The following is a 15,577-nucleotide window of genomic DNA, read 5'->3' as shown; positions in this document are numbered from 1 at the left end:
TCACTTAAAGAAACACAGCGTGGGGTGGGGCTGGAGGAACTCGAGCTGTCTGGAGCCCATGTTGCAGACGGCGAAGGCAGACCGGTGGACGATTGTCGACGAGTCAATGCCAAAGACGATCAACGCTGACCACTCGACCAGAGGAGAACAACAACAACAACTTCCCCGCGGAGGCGGGGTGGTATATATATATATATATATATATATATATATGTTCTCGTCTTTCTGTTTATGTGCTTATTATTTATTCTTTATTATTATTAAACGTTTGCTTTTACATTTTCTTGTTACGAGTACTTTAACGTTTATCACTGTTTTTACATATACGTGTGGGTGTGTGTATGATCTTACGTATCTTACGTGAAGTCCACTGCTATATGTGTGTGTGTTCTCATTCTTACACAGTTTCTTTTGCCTTGGAAGGTTTCTGAGACATTTATGCACAATGTAGTGCGAATATACCTGGTTGCTTTGGCCAGCGGATGATATCTTCTGGTCGCTGGTCTGCCATCTTGCTGGGGAGTGGTACTTACTGCTGCAGACAGATTCATTAATGAACAAGATGGGATTTGAAGCTTCAAATTTTTATTCAAGGCAAGCCTATCGTCTCGGACCCTGATTGTCGGGAGGGGCCCAATTTTCCGTCTGCTTCATCTGCTGCCTAGACCAACTCCCTGCCCATGTGGTCGTCAACTGGAAGCCTACCCACAATTCCCGTATCATCCCTTACTTCCCGGTGCATTCTATCTAGGTCGTTCAAGGATGACTTGAGTGTGTCTGTCAAACCTAACCTTCTGACCCTGCTAACTCGCTGATAGGAAATCAAAGTATGCTTACATAACTTTCTATTTCTAAACTACCTAGGTAGCAATTAAGCTGGGATTCCCAATACTACATTTCTTCATTAACACTACTTTTTATATGTATGTTTCGTTTTATATTATTTTATTTTTTTTAATTCACTTTTCCCACTTTTCCCTTCCTCGTTCTCCCCGCCAACCTTGTTCTCTCCTCCTAATCTTTAAACTAGAAAAATAACACTCTTAATATTGGGATTATACGTCTGAATTTTAGAGCCGTATATCTCAGGATAATCTGTTTAGCAAACAGAAATATGCCATGTTGCAGGTGGTGTGATTGAAAGTTTCGTTTAATAATTAAACATGTAAGAAATGCAAGTGTAACATGATATAGCAAAAAAGTATATCACGTATTTGAGGATGGAATAGAGTTTTAGGGAGTCTGAATCTGGATTCTATACAAGCGAAATAAGTCTGAAAATGGAAGGAAAATCTAAACCATTAAAACCTTCATGTCTAGCTGTCTGCATCTCTAAATTTTCATCCTTAAAACTAACTTAGAAAAACTGATCAAGAAGTCATTAGTTAATAAGATAATGATCTCTCTTCTCTGAAAAATTGCACTTTAAATAAAACCTTTGAAAACCAGAAAATCTTCATTGTTTTATTACACGTGTAATTTTTGTCTGTAAAATTTATCTAAAGTGAGGGCCAGGCCTCAACCACCATAAGATCAGAAGTCAATTACCCTAATTTAATCGAGTATAAAACAAAAAGCCTTGATCACTTGAAAACGAAAACGTAAGTGAGAAAAACTATGTGTTTATGAAAAGACTATACGAACTTCTGTTGAACATTAAAATATTACATTAAGTAAACCAAGCAATTTATACCTAGTGTTCTGAAAAACAAAATTATACTTTCTCGATATCATGATGCTGCAAAAGTAAATAATAATGCCACAGTCTAATTTCAAATATAATTAGAACAACAAAAATTGCCACAGTTTTTAGTTTCTTTTTCTAGATAAAAACATCACAGCGTTACACATTTCTCACATCGTTTAATGCATCTCTGGAGAAAGTTTTTGTAGAAGATGCAGAAATTCAGAAATCAAGCTGCATCATCTGATTATCAGAGTGATATTTTGCAGGGACATATTAGCTGATCTGATCCCACCTCTTAATGTTGATTTTTATTTATTTAATTTTCTATTAAATGAAGTACAATAAGCCTCCTAATGCTGATAGCTTTATTTAATTTCCTATAAAATGAAGTGCAATAATCTCCTGTAATTGAGTTAAACATTGCCAGGAAATCTCTCATCTCCATTCCTGTCATTATTGAACGTTCCTTGTTCTTTAAAAAAATCTTACAACGCTTAAGCAGATATTTAAACATGAATACTCGATATAAAATAGATGTTTTATTGAGATGTAGTAAATTTTAGAAGTAAAAAATCTGTTAAGACGTGACCTTGGCATAAAAGTTGTATTCTTTCATTTTAAACATTTACTTGAGAATAAAAACTTTTTATTTAAATAAAATTATCAACATAATCAAAGGATTCTATTCTTTTCTCTTTTTTAGAGAAGAGCCACATACATTACAAAATATGGCTTTTCAGTTTTTCTTATTTTACTTTGTATGAAAAATCGAAACTTTGCATGTGTGAATGCTTTAAAAGTTTGGTCTTGTAACAAAAACAGAAAAAAACACTAAATAAGTTACCAAGTTTGTTTTATCATAGGCGATCACTAGAGCGATGCAGACTGTTGCATTTCTATACAAATGATAAAAAGGTGAATAAAAACAGACGTAAACAGAAGACGAGTAAGAAGAAGGCGTGCTACGTAGTTGTGTGCAAATAAACTTGAAATAGTGTCAAGTTTTGGATTTAGACGTTTTGACAACAGAGTTTGTGTTTGGGAGTTGAAAATTTTGACAACAGAGTGTCAAGTTTGAGAGTTGGAAGTGTAAAGAATCAAACCGTCTCTCTTGCACTTGGTTCACCAGATATATTTATCAGGTACTTTGTTAAATTCTTTTAAGTAATTTTATTTCCTCCTATGCTTACTGGAATATATTTCCCTAAAATTCCAGCTTCTTTTATATCGATTTAGAAACATTGATAATCAAATTTTGATAGTGAGCAGTCATTATAATTCTATCTTGATCATAGTGAAGACATCCTTTTTAAAGCCAGTCTACAAAAATTCCTAATAATAATAATAATAATAATAATTATTATTATTATTATTTTTTATTATGATTATTATTATTATTATAAAAAATCAAGAAACGACTTTTTCCAATTTTCTGAAATGCAAGTTGTGGAGTATTTTTAACTACTATTTTGTGTGATTTTTGAAGCAGATTTATTTTGATTTTGTCATATTTGTAAGAAAGTCTTGTGAAAAATGGTTGGCCAGTTTCCTGACAGACGCTGTTCTGCTGGTTCTTGTTTGTGATGCTGAATACAATTTTGAGGTATTGATTTTGGAAAATCATCAAATATTGTTTCTCACATGCATTTCATATGACTCAAAGAAGTAAACATCTGTTCAAAAGAAGAACCACATACTTCACAAGAATGTGGTTTCTCTCTGGTTTGAATCTCTTTTGCACTTGGTTCACCAGATATATTTGCCAGGTAGTTTTTTAAATTCTTTTGTCTAATTTGATTTGCTCCTAGAATTACTGACATAGAAATTTTCCAACGATTCTAGTTTCCTTTCTATTTACTTATTTCCCTAAAATTCCAGCTTCCTTTCTATCTACTTAGAAGCATTGGTAATCAAACTTTGATTGTGAGCAGTAATTATAACTCTGTCCTGATCATAGTGAAGGCATTCTGTTTAAAGTCAGTCTATAAAGTTTCCCTAATAATAATTCCAGAAAAGACTTGTCACATTCTTGTTTGACCCATTTTTACAATTTTCTGAAATGCAAGTTGTGGATTATTTTTAACTACTATTTTGTGTGATTTTTGTAGCAAATTTGTTTTCTGATTCTGTAATATTTTTTCAGTTTCCAATATGACTTATGTGCAAAAGAATAGATGCATACTTCACAAAAACATGGTTTGTCTCTTTTTCTGTAATAAACGAAGTTCTCAGAAATCAAGAGGTCCACAATGTGGGGCTAACATTTGAAGTCTATATGAGATATATAGATATTCGAATGTTCTATTTAAGTTCTTTATCTCTCAAACATTGATGCAGTAAAGAAATTGTCTCCTGTATGTTTTCATATGATTTATCAAAGTTGACTTCAGTGCAAAATCACAACTACATACAACACGTGAATGTGCTTTGTCTCTCGTATGTGTTTTCAAGACTCAACAGATTTGATTTCCATGCAAAAGAACCACAATATTCGCAAACATATGGTTTGTCTCCTTTTTTAAAATTTTGTTACTTTGAAGATTGTTATGCTGGGTATTGGTCAGCCAAACCAGCCACCATTATTAATGACACTCACTTCAACCAAGGTTGTCACTCTGACTCATTCCATATAACTATGTAAGGTTTGACAGCAGCATTTGCAAGGTAGGTGGCTGTAGGGATAACATAGTTGTAATGTATGTTTATATATCATTTCCAACTGTTCTTTAATGTTAATGTTCCCAGAACTTGCTGTTTGCACTGGATGTTTATTTTTTTACAGATGGTCCAGTGGAGGTACTTACATACTCCATCATGTCTTGCTGTGTAGTAGCCATCTTTTAAAAAAAACTTTCAACTCGATACCAGATGACTCACACTTTCCGATTTTGTGTGGCAGAATCTGTATTGTCTCTTTTTAAAAAAATTTCTTCCTTTAAAGATTGTAGGCTGGGTATGGGGCAGCCAAACCAGCTGCCAACATTGCCCCGCTTTTTGAAAACAATCAAAAGCTCTTTTTAGTATCCTCGTTGTTACCTTAAGTGCAATTGTCTGGATCTCTTTTGCACTTTGTTCACCAGGAATATTAGTTAGGTAGGACTTCAGGTTTTTCTTCATAAGCCCTGTGGCACCTATGATAACTGGTATGATTGATTCCAGTTTCTTTTCATATCATACATGAGACATTGGTATTTGGTCTGTTTCTCTCTTTCAGCTCTGTTCAGACCGCCATCATTGGGAATACTCACTTCAATCAAGGTTGCAACTCTCTCTGACTTATTCCATATAACTGTGGCAGGTTTCACAGCAGCATTTTCAAGGTAGGTGGCTGTAGGGATTACATGGTCGTAATGTATGGTATGTATTTCCAACTGTTCTTTCAGGTTGATGTTCACAGGACTTGCTACTACACTGGATGTTTTATTTTTACAGATGGTCCAGTGGAGGTACTTGCATACTCCATCATGTCTTGCTGTATAGTAGCCGTCCCCTAGAACTTTGCAACTTGATATCAGATGACCAACACTTTCCAATCCTGTATGGCAGAACCTGCATTTATTGTCATTACTGATCCCTCTTGTATGTGTTTTCATATGACGAAATAAAGGAGAATTCCATGCAAAAGAACAACATACTCCACAATAATGGGGTTTGAGTTTTTTTATTTCATTTAATTTGTTTTTGAGGGGATAGGCAATTCTGCGCAATGTCAAACATTCTCCCATTAATTTACTCAAACCGAGGGATCTTTTAAAGAGTCTACTTATCCCTGTATTTTCTTATGTTTATGTCGTATATAAGCCCTTGCTTATTTTCTCCTTATTAGCTGTTAAGGACAGCACCATTAGGGACGCCTTGTATGTGTTTTCATATGCGTCAAAAAAGTTGACCTCCATGCAAAATTTAAACCACATACTTCACAAGAATGTGGTTTCTCTCCCGCATGTGTTTTCAGATGACTCAACAAATTTGACTTCCATGGAAAAGAAGAACCATATACTTCACAAGAATGTGGTTTCTCTTCTGTATGAGTTTTCATATGACTCAACAATTATGACTTCTGTGAGAATGTGGTTTGTCTCCAGTGTGTATTTTCATATGCCTCAACAAATATGACTTCCGTGCAAAAGAAGAACCACATATTTCACAAGAATGTGGTTTCTCTCCCGTATGCGTTTTAATATGCCTCCACAACTCTGACTTCTGTGCAAAACAAGAACCACATACTTCACAAGAATGTGGTTTCTCCCCTGTATGTTTAGTCATATGATGCAACAACCTTGACTTGAATGCAAAAGAATAACCACATACTTTACAAGAATGTAGTTTCTCTTCCGTATGTGTGTACATATGACGCAACAAAGTTGACTTCCATGCAAAAGAAGAACCACATACTTTACAAGAATGTGGTTTCTCTCCCGTATGTGTGTACATATGACTCGACAAAGTTGACTTGTGTGCAAAAGAAGAACCACATACTTCACAAGAATGTGGTTTCTCCCCCGTATGTTTAGTCATATGATGCAACAACCTTGACTTGAATGCAAAAGAAGAACCACATACTTTACAAGAATGTGGTTTCTCTTCCGTATGTGTGTACATATGACGCAACAAAGTTGACCTCCATGTAAAAGAAGAACCACATACTTTACAAGAATGTGGTTTCTCTCCCGTATGTGTGTACATATGACTCGACAAAGTTGACTTGTGTGCAAAAGAAGAACCACATACTTCACAAGAATGTGGTTTCTCTCCCGTATGTGTTTTCATATGATCCAACAAATGTGGCTTCTGTGCAAAAGAAGAACCACATACTTCACAAAAATGTGGTTTCTCTCCCGTATGTGTTTTCATATGACGCAACAAATGTGGCTTCTGTGCAAAAGAAGAACCACATACTTTACAAGAATGTGGTTTCTCTCCCGTATGTCTTTTCATATGACACAACAACCTTGACTTCCATGCAAAAGAAGAACCACATACTTCACATGAATGTGGTTTGTCTCTCATGTTTGCTTGCATCTGATTCCACAAAATGTAAAAATTCAATGAAGTGTATGATGATAGGCACGCTAATAAATTTCAACTTTAAAAAAATTTAATGAAGAAATTTATAAGTATTTTAAACCTTTCTAAATCACCAATGCAGAAAAGTTCTTCTTATCCATTAATGGATTGCTTTTCATTGTTGTAAATTCTGGAAATATAAAATGAATTTATAAAAATACATTTCATGTGGTAAAATTGTATTATGTTGATTTTTATTAAAAATATCCGAAACATTTCTTGTTAATGAATTTAAAAAAAATGAGTATAGTTTTATTAAATACTGATTAGTTAACATTTTTTTTAATTTGACTAAAAATAATTACGTTTTTCTTTTCATTTTGTAGGTGAAGTTTGATTATTCATATTATTTGATTCTTCAGAATACTGTTCTCATCTTAGGTGTTATTTTCCCAACGTTTCTATTTTACCTCTGATCTAATTCAGGTGTTTTTGTAGAACTTGGGAACCTTTCTCTTGAACTAAGAAATCTTTACATAATTCTGAATCGAACCGTTTATTTAGTATATGAGATTAGCATGCTATGGGATTGTTAGTGATGACTGGGTAAAAATTCCTTAGTAATTTTAAATTCTATTTTAAATCTCACTGAGGATTGAATCTTCAACATTCAGGCGTATGTAACTTTCAACTGAATTTACCTAGAACTTTAACAATAGCACTATGGTCCTAGCAGACAATCCTAGTATTAATTTTTGGAACTATTTTGTTTCTAGACACTTTTTATTACTTATTACTAAATATATATATATATATATATATATATATATATATATATATATATATATTATAATTATTTATAATTAATGGTTCCTACATCGTGTTATATATAATATAATTAATGGTTCCTGTATCGTGTTGAATATTAATGGTTCCTATATCGTTTTATATATAATATAATTAGTGGTTCCTATATCATGTTAAATACCATACTAGGTATGCTTAGTAGTTGATCATCATCATATCGGAATATGCACTGTTTCCTTAAGCAGATTATGCTTCATTGTTCACCTCAATCTGTGTGTTAAGCAAAACATAAATGAAGTTGTAGTAGGCAGGCAGGCTCAGACTGGTGATGCAAAGGTGGAAAAGAAAGTTGAGGTGTGTGTAAAAGTGTTGGTTGAGCAAAAAAACAAAGGAAAATTGCAAACACAAAAAGTGGTAGTAGGCAGGTAGGCAAACCTGTACAGCGAAGGAGGAAAAGAAAGTGAAAAAAATGTAACGTGTTAGATGTTGTGCCCATCGAAAGTGACATAGGTATAAATTAAAGCTAGACAATCGAAAAGGAAATCCGTTGCCTCTCTTGAACGTTTTTGTAAGACATACATACATATATACATACACACATTTAAACAGATGTTTACTCCTTATATTATAGATGGTAGAGGGTTTCCCTTTTCCATCCATATATATTCCACCATAACTGATTTTTCAATTTCTCCACATATTACAGCTTCTCAATGTTTTTTTAACCTTACTGTTAGTGAATAACATGGCTCACTATTTGACGCATGCAAGTGTCGAAGGTGGGAGCATCTGCAAAAAGCATGTCATATGTATAAACCATAGAAAAAGGAAAAGGATGAGAGGCCTACAGTCAGCCAGGAATGAGCATCGCATAAGCATTATTTACTCTACCAACCTCCCGGTTCACACTCTCCATCTCTAGCTAGGCACACACATATCATGCAGTATAAGAAAGAGAAAATAAAATTATTTATATTATTATACAAAAACAAATCAACATCGCAGTCCACACTCTCCATCTTAACAAAAATTTGATTCTGAGTTGTATTGTTATCTTATTCTTTCATCAGTAGCATTTGCAATTTTTATGATGGAGTAGCAGCTATTTTCAAATAGATAAGACGGTGGCTACAGAAGGTGGGTGGACCATGTAGAGCAGTATTTTAGGGTGACCAGAGCACTGGATGAGGAAAAATATCAGATAGCTCTCTTACCCACATGGGGCCTGGTCGAACAATTCATGACCAGACTCATCTTAGACAATGAAAGTTTAACATGGGTTGATTTGAAGAGGTCTTTAGAGAACTACTATGGAATTGTCGCAAACCCTAACAAACAAAGTCGAATTATCAAACATGAGACAAGATAGGTTAGAAGGGGTACCTGACTATATGCACATGATAGTTAGATGAGAATAAGGCGCTTTTAGTGGGATAGTCCAGGTTTGTAGCAGATACTAGTTGAGGCTATGGGTCTAGCCAGTTCCTGAAGATATGGAGACAGACGTAAAAGAGGAAACCAAGTACAAAGTAGGGGACTAGGATTTAAAACTAAAGAGAAGGAAAGAGGCCGATAGATAATTAGGTGTTATTATTTTGTTGAGGTGGGCAACATACAGAAATTCTGCAAGAAACATATCCAGAGAAACCAGGAGAGCTTCATTGATGCAATGCCACCCAACTGAACAAGGGCATACCGATGGCATAGTTGATAACATGGGTGCATCATATTCTGTTTTGATTAGAATTGAGGGAAAGAATTATAGAAGTCTGGTGGATAGGGGCTCAGAGTTGTCAGTAATAAATAGCAGTGTTTTTAATGCACTTAGACAGAGACCCGAATTATGTGATAAAAATTTAAGAACAGCTAATGAGTCCCCATTAATTGTAGAAGAACTTGCTCGATTAAGAGTAGAGATAGAAAGTCAGTCTTTCCACCATGACTTGTTTGTTGCAGAGAATCTCAACATAAGTGTGATAAAAACTGCGAGTACTTAAGAAAAATGGGGTGAGGATGTGCTTCGATTAAGCTGAAATGATGCAGGCAGATATAATTGAAAGACTGAATAGCCCATGGAGTATTCTGATAGTGTAAGTAGAAAAGAAGGATGGTAGTTGTAAAGTGTTGAAACATTATTTTGAACAAAGCCAATTAAAAGGGCGGAAACCTCAGCAAATGCATTAAAACTCTCAAATCAAATATTGAAACTTGCCGCTCAATACAATTTAAAAATACATCCAATGGATATAAAAAAATGCTTATTTAAATGCTCTGATTGACTTTGAGTCCCCCAGAGGGATTTAAAATGAAAAATAAAAATTTTGTATGGAAACTGAATAAATCACTGTACAGTCTAAAAGAAAGCGCTCACAATTAAAATTTTACAATTAAAATTCAACAATTAAAATTTAACACTCCATAATTATTTAATAGAACAAGAATTCAGGCAGTGTCCCATAGAGGTGTGCATGCATACCAAAAATATGTGTAATAAATACTTGATTTTGGGGTTTGGGGTTGACGATATATTGCTCACAATAATTTTGAGACAACACTTTAAAAGATGTTAAAAAATAATTTAAACAAAAAATGTAAAATTACCAATCTTCGACAATTGTCATAGTTCCTCGGTATAAAGTTTACCTGTGAAAATGAAACTATAACAATGAACCAATCATGGTACATTGAAAAAATCCTGATGAAGTTTGGAATGTGAGATTGCCAACCATCACCATTGAGATTGATATAAACAAGAATATAGAGATCGAAACTAAATTAAGAGACGATCGATTATACAGAGAAATTATTGGAAATCTAATTTATTTGATGACTGTCGCTATGCCTGATATATTTTACACTGTAACAAAGCTATCCAAAAACTTATCAAAACTGACAATTAAGGACTTAATTCATGCAAAACAAGTCCTTCATTATCTAAAAGGAACAAGCTTACCAGTCATTGATGCCATAAAAGCCCCACTTGGGTCAGCCAAATACTTGCTAAACTTAGATCTGAAATCAGGGTACAGACAGGTAAAATTACTGTATTTGGATGATATTTTAATATCCTAAGATACTATGGAAAGTCACTTAGATCACATAGATAGGATACTACTAGCCAGTTTACATAAGTACAAGCTCAGGATGAATGCTATCAGTGTGGGGTTTAAGGAGAAGTACAGAATCTGGGGTTCAAATTAGTGAATGGGATATATAGCCAGAACTGGACAAAGTCAAATCGATAAAATCCAACTCCAACTTGTGTGAGAAAAGTCAGAGCTTGGATTGGTATGACGTCATATTATTATTTATAAAATATATTTCTGAAATTGTCGAGCAGTTAGTTCATCTTATGATGAAATATGTGGAGTTTTAATGTGACGTTACATGTCATTTTGCCTTTGATAGCCTTAAACCAAAGCTCACAGATATGGTTATACTGGCTTATCTTGATCCTGAGAAGAATTACAGAATGTACACAGATGCCCCAATCATGCGATTGGGGCATCTGTGTACATTCTGTAATTCTTCTCATGCGATTGGGGCATGTTTGTCACAAATTTTGTGTCACAGATTTTATCGATTTGACTTTGTCCAGTTCTGGCTATATACCCCATTCACAGGAGAGACATTGCGAGCCTGTCTTTGTTTTATTGTTACTTCCATGGCAAGTGCTCGTCTGAGCTCTGATCCCTGGTCCACCCTCGCTCGCAGATCTTTCATGAAAAAACACCCGTCTAGCTGAAACAACTGTCAAAAATTTTCCCCACTCTTTATCTGTGCCAAAACCAAAACGTAGATTCCAAGAACAAAGCTTCTTTCTTAGAAGTGTACGCCTGTGGAACTCTGTTCCGTCTGCCTGTTTCCCACCTAACTACAACCTGGATGTCTTCAAGTCCAACATAAACAAATTCCTGATGAAGCGTCCTCTTAACTAAGACACTTTATCAAATCCCAACACTAACATACTGTACACACAATAACCCTTACCCCCGAGTGGCTTCCAGTCCTTGATAAGTGGTGACCACCTTGTAAAAAAAAATTATCTATGATCTAAGCGAGGGTAAAGATGTTAAAAACAAATTTACTTCTTATCTCATAAACTTAGTGATACGCAGACGAGATGGTACTTGAAAAGGAAGGACGCTGTTTGTGTGGACCTCTAGTCGAGACAATGAGGATCCTGGTAGAAATAGATGATAGCAATTGAATCATTTTGTTTGAGCCAAAATAGTTTTCAACATATCAGAAGCTTGAGGGTTCATCAGTATCACACGACCATCCTACGTTGTTGGGTTTTTATTAAATTAGGGAACCAGAGAAAGATAATTAAATTTTTAGATTCAAAGATGCAGAACAAAAAAGTTCATAGAGATGGACAAGATAGTGTATTACTTGTCCCAACCCGACACCAAACTATTGATAATAGTTCTAAAACAAATCCTTTGTTCGATAAAATGCATGCCCATTGGCTGATAGGAAGGGGAGCGGTGGATACTAGAAAGCTGATTGGCTAACTAAAATCCTCAACATATATAAAAACGAGAAACAACCACAGAATTCGCACATAAGTCTGACGAATCCTATAGTGGATGAAACGCCGAATATTCAGGGTAGCTTAATCGCCATATATATTTTATAAATTACTAACTAGCTCTACCTACATATTGAGCACTTTTGAAGTAAATACTTAAAGTTTACGCATAAATCTATACTTTCGTATATTAATTTTATGAGAGTAAATGAAGTATATAAACCAAATGTTGGCAGCTGTCAGATTTCATGTGAGCTAAACTACAAATAACGAAATTATCACCATACTATTTGCTCGACAACAGAGACGTGATTCTGCCATTAGATAATATATTAATGCCTTGTAGAGTATACTATGCTGATGAGTAGTACTGGATCACTCAAAAAGTGATGCATCGATGTGTTTTGGTAAGGAATAATATTCAGGACGTTAGAAAAAAACTGATAGAGAACAAGAATAAGAAAATAAAGTCATTAGATTTTAAGATTGGAAATCTGGTTTTTTATAAGAACCACCAGAAGGCGCATGTGGAACATCTGTGGGCAACGTTGATTGAGGAAAGTCCAATGAGTTGGATAGTGATTGAGCCACAGAACAAACTGATATCCCAATATGGAGAAGTCAACATCAATGGGAAAGGCTATTGATGGAACGGAGAGTCATGACACATAGCATGACATCAAAAACTGCAAATATTTTGAACACGAGTTATCTCCCATTTGCATCAATTGTGTTGTCAACCACAATAATAGGATCCATTTGGAAAGGCCTAGAGTTGGCTCGGAGTTTGGAAGTGGGGAAGAGGAACAAGTTAGAGGGAATTGTTTAGGTTGGGTAAGATCTATATTCTATTTTAAAAAAATATTCTTTTCTCAGGGTTTGTTCTATATGTGACACTTTGGAAGATGATTTCAGCTAACAATTTTGTCAGAGTATGCGAAGTGTTATGAATGAGTTATGAAAGAAAAGATTATGAGAAAAACCAAAGAAATATTTTTTCTTGTTTTTAAACTCGAGCATCAAAGTCATCGAGTGTCATCTACCGATGTTAATTTTAAATTATCAGATGGTATTCATCATGCATCGCGATTTCCTCATATTAAGACATTTAACAAAAGAAAAAAAGAAACTTATTCTTGGAAAGAAAAAATTGAGTTAACAAGACAATAACGAGTTTTTCAAATATTAAGCAATGTAATTCCTTATGTTATGAATGGTGCCCACCACTGATAACATAAAGAATTACTTAGCTTACGATCCATAAAACTACGTGTTTGCGGCAATTTTAAATATGATATTCGTTTTCAGCATACCCAACAACCTATAGAATTCGTCATGGTAAAGATGACTGTTAAGGTTGAAAGTAAGTAACAATTTACCAAAACGGCTTTCAGGCAGCCCCTCCCCCAAATATTACCGCGTGGCCAGAAAGTCGGTGCTCATGTTACATTAAATTTATATAGAAAAGTGATCCTCACCTTTTGAAAAAAAATAATTTCCTCATGTCATGGAAACTAGTTCTCTGCACAACTTTTGAAGTATTTATTCATTTTCAGCATCCTTGAAAACCTATAAAAGTCGTCATTGTAAAGAATATTTGTAATTTTGAAAGATTTTAGACATTTACCTTTTTTTATATTTAAGTCATTAGTGAAAACAAAACCTGATTTTTTAAACTTGTGCAACGGTTAAAAACATAAAATTAAATTTATAAAATTATTTATTTCTTTTTGGTGAACGATAAAGAAGTTATTTTTCTGTTTAAGTCAGTTTAAAATAAAAACAATCGACAGCGAAAAATTTCAACAATAAATCAACATTTTCATTAGGATTATTCGCTTTTTTTTTTTATTCCATGTTTCAATAAAGACACAAGGACATTAAAAAACAAAAATCAAGAAAAATGTTATCAATTCTGTACGTGAAAGCGCATTAATAATTGGTCACCACTGATAACATAAAGAATTGCGTATTGACCGTTTTTATGTTTAAGTCAGTATAAAAACAAAATCTGATAGATTAGTGACCATTCGATAATAACCCGATGAAAAAAAAGATGAAAAGAAAAAATACACATACGTGCGCCATGAAGTAATACTTACGTTTTTGTTTTATAATCTGCTTTCGATTAACTTTATCTGCTTTTATAAAGGAAACGATTTTTTAAATGTGATTGACTTTACAAGCTCAACTTAAAATTCAAGATGACGAACGGAAGAGCAAGTTCGCAGAAAACAAAATTGAAGAGGAAAAATAAAAAAATAAATTATTTCGAAATAGAGCCAATCTATTTGGTGAATATCACGGATAAAATTAGTATTATTTTATTTAACATTTTAATATTTACATGAGAGAGAACAGATTACAAGTTTCATCTTTATTAATTCTCTAATTCGTTGCACGTGCAATTTAATGGCGGAAAATGATAGTTTTTAAGCCGCCTTTTCGTATTTTTATTTAATTATTTTTTATATAGATTTCCGATTATTTCTGGATTTTGTTTAAAAGATTAATCTATGTATACAGTAATACAAATCCGATTAATCTAAAGTTAATCTATACGAGAAAAAATTAAAGAGATTAAATGTAAAAAATTACAGGTGAAAAAAAAATTATAATGAAAACTGTTTGCACGTTGGAAGAAACTGACAAATTCATCTAAATTTAAAAGTTAAATAAATTCCTTGTAAAACCTCAAAATTCCCATTAAGAATAAATACTAGTTTTCTGGGCCTATTTCAAAGATAATTAGTAAAATAAAAGGTAATATTGTCATGTTTCTTACCGGCTCCCGCAACGAAAAATAGTTCGTCCCAAAGTTGTATCAAAAAGCGGAACTTGATGTAAGAACGGAATCGAAAAGAAAATTCGGGTTTGTATTACTGTACACATAGATTCGAAAAAGTTGTCAAAAAACAAATATATAACAAATAGATGTTATCAAAGGCAAGATAAGTTACTTTTCTACCAAACTGGATATATTTTTCGTGTTTTTATTCCATGTAACATGTTTATTCAGCTCAAAAAACATACAATGTTTGCCGATGTATTGGAAAATTAAAATGGCGCCCGACTCTCTCTTTAACATGGTAAGTTTTGGAAAAGGTGTTATAAATAATAAACTAGACAAAATACTATTAAAAACCTACCGAATATATGTCAACTTATGTCACGGTAACATATATTGAGCGAATTTCTAATAGTATTTTGTCTAGTTTATTATTTATAACATCTTTTCCCGAACTTACCGTGTTAAAGAGAGTCGGGCGCCATTTTGAATTTTCCAATACATCGGTAAACACTGTATGCTTTTCGAGCTGAATAAACATGTTACATTGAATAAAAACACGAAAAATATATCCAGTTTGGTAGAAAAGTAACTTATCTTGCCTTTGATAACATTAATTTGTTATATATTTGTTTTTTGACAACTTTTTCGAATCTATGTGTACAGTAATACAAACCCGAAAAGGGTTACTCTTCCGTTTTTTTTTTTTTTTTTTTTTTTTTTTAATACTGCAATAATTAATTTTAATTATTTT

General features: G+C 33.6%; 1 long non-coding RNA gene across 1 annotated transcript; it reads right to left on the bottom strand.

Moving 5' to 3' along the window:
- Positions 1 to 6,174: 6,174 nt before the first annotated feature.
- LOC145270762 (uncharacterized) lies at positions 6,175 to 14,980 on the bottom strand. Its single transcript, XR_013865551.1, has 3 exons — positions 14,821 to 14,980; positions 13,514 to 13,604; positions 6,175 to 6,884 (listed from the first exon to the last, which is right to left on the bottom strand). It is a non-coding gene; the product is annotated as an uncharacterized LOC145270762 (long non-coding RNA).
- Between the last annotated feature and the right edge of the window lie 597 nt (positions 14,981 to 15,577).

This window comes from Euprymna scolopes, chromosome 46 (assembly GCF_053919585.1).
Source record: "Euprymna scolopes isolate OS-2025 chromosome 46, ASM5391958v1, whole genome shotgun sequence".
Lineage (NCBI taxonomy): Eukaryota > Metazoa > Mollusca > Cephalopoda > Sepiida > Sepiolidae > Euprymna > Euprymna scolopes.
The sequence above is the reverse complement of the archived record's forward strand: the minus strand, read 5'-3'. Positions and strand labels throughout refer to the sequence as shown.